At 42.6% G+C, this 5,204-nt stretch overlaps 1 long non-coding RNA gene across 1 annotated transcript; it reads right to left on the bottom strand.

The window, feature by feature from the left end:
- Positions 1-3,143: 3,143 nt before the first annotated feature.
- LOC136673809 (uncharacterized) lies at positions 3,144-4,478 on the bottom strand. The gene is made up of 3 exons (XR_010795962.1): positions 4,367-4,478; positions 3,488-3,556; positions 3,144-3,312 (listed from the first exon to the last, which is right to left on the bottom strand). It is a non-coding gene; the product is annotated as an uncharacterized lncRNA (long non-coding RNA).
- Between the last annotated feature and the right edge of the window lie 726 nt (positions 4,479-5,204).

Raw genomic sequence — 5,204 nt, 5'->3', positions numbered from 1 at the left:
CCTACCAACGTATGTTTCTTGATCGTGGGAACAAACCGGAGTACCCAGAGGAAACCCACGCGGACACGGGGAGAACACACCAAGTCCTCACAGACTGTCACCAGGTCCCTGGAGTTGTGACTGTGACACTACCTGCTGCGCCACCGTGCCGCCCATCATGATTTCATTATTATTTTAAATGATAATGTTATATGTTGTTGGGAGTAGACTTTATACATGTAATAAATAACAAACCTTTCATATTATGTTTAAAACCACAAATGCCATAAATGCCAACTTCCAATTCCTTTCAGGTTACAAATGGATATAGAGTTGTTTGGAACCTCTCATCACGGTTAGAACAGAACCACATATCTCCAAAATGTCAGCTTTACAGGAGAGGGAAAACATTTACACCTTTACTTCATCCATCATAGCTGCTATTGATGCTTGATTTAAAAGGCTTCCACTGGCCATATGTTGTTTTTTGTTTGTTATGCCATATTTGATGATATTTTATCACTGTGATGTGCAGTGGACCAAGGGTTAGTAAATTACAGTAAGCCTTTCCCTGTCAATCCTAGAGAATATCATTTGTCAATATGACATTACTAACATCATAAGTTTGGGTATAGCTTCTTCATGATAGATTCTTCTACACTCCATTCTGTTAGTGTACGTATTCCGTAATCATTGCAGCTTTGGATCTAGGGCACAGTTTGGATATATATCACTGAAAACCAGACTGTGTCTTTTATCTATTAAATTATTCATCGGTAGTGCGTAAATACATCAGCTGCAGTTGAGTAACTAGGGTCTTATGTAAAAATAAATAAATAAATAAATAAATAAATACAATTAAAGAATAATGCATAAATATCAAACTGCTTTCAGTTCAACACCACCCATCCATCCAGCCATCCATTTTCCACTGCTTATCCGGGTCCGGGTCGCGGGGGAAGCAGTCGGAGCAAAGAAACCCAGACCTCCCTCTCCCCCGCCACTGCTTCCAGCTCCTCCCGGGGTATACTGAAGTTTTCCCAGGCCAGTCAAGACATGTAGTCTCTCCAGCGTGTTCTTGGTCTGCCCCGGGGCCTCCTCCCCGTTGGACATGCCTGGAACACCTCACCAGGAAGGCGTCCAGGAGGCATCCGGACCAGATGCCCGAACCACCTCAACTGGCTCCTCTTGACGTGGAGGAGCAGCGGCTCCACTCCGAGTCTCTCCCGGATGTCCGAGCTCCTAACCCTGTCTCTAAGGGAGAGTCCAGACACCCTGCAGAGAAAACTCATATTAGCCTCTTGTACCCGCAATCTCGTTCTTTCAGTCACTACCCAAAGCTCGTGACCATAGGTGAGGGTTGGGACGTAGAATGAACGGTAAATTGAGAACGGTAAATTTGCTTTTCTGCTCAGCTCTCTCTTCACCACAACAGACCGGTACAGAGCCCACATTACTGCTGACGCTGCACCAATCCGTCTTTCAATCTCCCGCTCCATCATTCCCTCACTCATGAACAAGACCCCGAGGTATTTAAACTCCTCCACTTGAGGCAGGATCTGACTTCCAACCTGGAGAGAGCACTCCACCCTTTTCCGACTGAGTACCATGGACTCAGACTTGGAGGAGCTGATCCTCATCCCTATCGCTTCACACTCGGCTGCAAACTGGCCCAGCAAGAGCTGGAGGTCCCAGCTCGATGAAGCCAACAAGACCACATCATCCACAAAAAGCAGACATGGAATCCTGAGACCACCAAACCGGACACCTTCTGCCGCTTGGCTACGCCGAGAAATTCTGTCCATAAAAATTATGAACAGAAACAGTGACAACGGGCAGCCCTGACAGAGTCCAACTGCCAGCCATACAAACCAGACTCCTGCTCTGTTTATACAGGGACTGGATGGCTCGTAGCAAAGAGCCCAGTACCCCATACTCCCACAAAACACATGTAGACTGGTTGAGCAAACTCCCACGCACCCTCCAGGATCCTAGCGAGGGTAAAGAGCTGGTCCTGTGTTCCACGACCGGGGTGGAATCCACATTGTTCGTCCTGGATCCAAGGTTCAACTATCAGTCGGACTCTCTTCTCCAGTACCCCCGCATAGACCTTACCGGGGATGTACCTATACCTTTACCCCTATAGTTGGAACACACCCTCCGATCCCTCTTTTTAAAAAGGGGAACCACCACCCCAGTCTGCCAGTCCAGAGGCACTGCCCCTGATGTCCACGCGATGTTGCAAAGACGTGTCAGCCAGGACAGCCTCACAACATCCAGAGCCTTGAGGAACCCAGGGTGAACTTCATCCACCCCCGGGGCCCTACCGCCAAGGAGTTTTCCTACCACCTCGGCCACCTCGGCCCCAGTGATAGACCACCCTTTACTGATCAAGCAATTTTCCAGCCTATCCAATATCATAGAGCACAAGACAGAAGCACACATTGGACAGTGTGCCAGCCCATAGCAGGGCATCACACACTCACCCAGTCATACCTGTGGACAGTTTTACACATTGTGGACAATTTCACCCAGAAGCTGTGTGGCAGTGACTTCCTGGAGTGTGGCAATGTTCCCCTTATTCAGCTACATTCATGTTTACTTTCTTTCTCTCCATACATTGCTCTATCTGAAGCAGAGCTAATGTGAAATCTTGCATTTTCCTTTTTTATCTCCTTTCGCAGAATTACCTTTAGAATCCATTTTGTTTTTCTTCTGTAATTACACTCAACACGAGCAAGCGAAAATTATTATTACCTAAAATTGAAATTCATTTATTCCTGCCATACAAAGGTGTATGTACAGACTGGGTGAGTAATCTCTCCTTAGGCACCTTTTTTTTTTTTAAGAATTACAATTCGTTCACACTTCCTTGCGACTGTGGTCTGCCGTCTTTTACACTGTGTAATAGGAGTTAATGAAAATCATCTTCCTTAGGGCTGGGTGAGTTTTCCTTTTTCTTTAGAGGCCAGCTTTGAGTTATCTGTATTTGCTTTCCCATTCACCTCTGAAGAAACCCCTTCAAAGGCCTGGCAGATTAAAAAAAGAAAAAAAAAGGATGCCCACCCTCACCCCCACACTTTTTTTTGGTGGTGATGTGTCATCTTTATTATGCATTACAAACCAGTGCTAATGCAGTAAGCTGTGTACACGAGCTGGCACTGTTCTCCATCTGCTCACCCTCTAACGGCTCGGGGTCATGTTATTGACAAAAGCCTCCTCATTTGTGTGGCATGCAGATGAATGCCAAGCTGTGTACATGGCTGGCCACTTGTGCTGTGGGTCCAGATGTGGGTGTGAGCATCACTGCAGTTTCCCATTCACTGTGAAGCTCTGGATGAACAGAAGGAGAGCAAGTATTGTGGTTAAGCTACAGCATACTAGTTGATAAAGACCAATATTTTTTCGAACACTGCTTATTCAAATGTTTGTAGACATTACTGCTCAAACATCAAAACCAGCTAAAGCTGTAACAAATTTTTATTTTTACAAATAACACCAAACTGACCTTACAAATTCACTTGTGGCTGAATAGCCCCAAATTCTGTTCTCCCCAGAATAGCCCCAACTCCAGTTCCTGCAGTAAAGGGGGACAAACTACCTACTTAAACCCTTGAACCCTTTAGTTTCTATAGTGCAGCATGTTTTCATTTAATATTGAAGCTGTGGATGGACAGAAGACAGAGACATAACAATGGATACATTTTTCACAATCTCCATTGACAGAACTGTCTGATAACAGTGTCCGGGCCTTAAGTGCACAATAGCAGAGATCATTATAAATCTCGGAGAGACCATTCAGACACAGGAGAGTATGGTCAGTATTAGGAAGACCTCTCGGCCAGATGCACTGGTACTGTACAAAACTACTAGGCCAGCAGTTTTTTTTCTTTGTACATGTGTAGTGTGAATGAATCAACAATAATTTATACAGTTTAGAAATTAACATATTTAGCATTTCCTAGATATCAGCGCCTCTGGTTATTACACACAGCTAAGCTTTGGAGTTGAACACCTACAAATATTATTATATCTAATAATATGTTACTGCTAGTAGCCATCCAATATTCAGCTTTGAGTCTTTTAGCAATACACATAAACACTGATCTTGCTACAGCTGTATTTTTGCCATATTGACCGAATAAGAGTAAACATCTTCGTTCTTTTCAAGGGACTGTGGAAAATGAGAATTGGTCCATTTTTAATGTTTACTTGTTCAAATCTTACAGTATTTTGCCCAAACAGTAGAACTTTGGGTGTGATGAAAATCAAACATTTGCATTTTACTCTACCTTTTGACATGGATTATTACATTTTTAAATTTACACAGAATTAAAGGCCTCCCTCCCCTTATTATGCGGTTTTAGGTCCAAGACAACTCACAGACCTGGTTAGCAGATGTGGCATATCCAGGTTTAATAATCCTTCCCAGAATTTTGTTTCAACATCTTTGTCTCCACTGAGGCTTACAGAGAGCAGGAAGATTTTTTGTTTTGTTTGTTTCTTTTTTTCTTTAGCTTCACCACCTATGCTGGCCTGTAACTCACTCACTCACCCACTCACTATTGACACCTAGTGGCCTGGGTGTGTCAAAAATTGTGTACAAACCTGGGTGCTCCTGTGTGGGGGACCCGCTAAATTCATTGCCTGTCTACAATGATATTCGATTCTTCTTTGAATGAATGCTTTAGAGAGAAAAGGTAAAAAATGTAAATGATTGAACACTTTTTAAAATTTATTTTGGACAGTGTCAACGTCGCTGATAAAGGAGAATGCAAATAGTCTTTGTTTATTCAGTAAAACAGGCACTGCACATCCAGTGTGATGTCACCAATGCTTTGTTTTGATAGTATTATCACACTGCTGCCTCCAAACTCATACTTCATGGATATTATTAACAGTTAGTGCTTTGAACTGTGGACATTTCACCGTTTGTGCAGGAAATTTTTTTAAGAACACGTGCTTAAAATAGCTTCAATTCCCACATTAATGCAAGATGTAAACAAATATTTAACAAATGTAGTTGTGTTGATGATGATGATGATGATAAAGAGGTCATGATATTACAACCCATTTGATTTATTTGTACTAAAATAAATCAGAACGTATTCTTTTATATATATATCATTGTGTATATTATATCTTTACAGAACTATGGAGGATGCAACAATTTAGCAACAAATTTATTATTCCTTGTGGGACTTATTACTTACACTTTTAACACA

The sequence above is a fragment of the Hoplias malabaricus genome, chromosome 17, assembly GCF_029633855.1.
Source record: "Hoplias malabaricus isolate fHopMal1 chromosome 17, fHopMal1.hap1, whole genome shotgun sequence".
In the NCBI taxonomy this organism is placed as follows: Eukaryota; Metazoa; Chordata; class Actinopteri; order Characiformes; family Erythrinidae; genus Hoplias; species Hoplias malabaricus.
The sequence above is the reverse complement of the archived record's forward strand: the minus strand, read 5'-3'. Positions and strand labels throughout refer to the sequence as shown.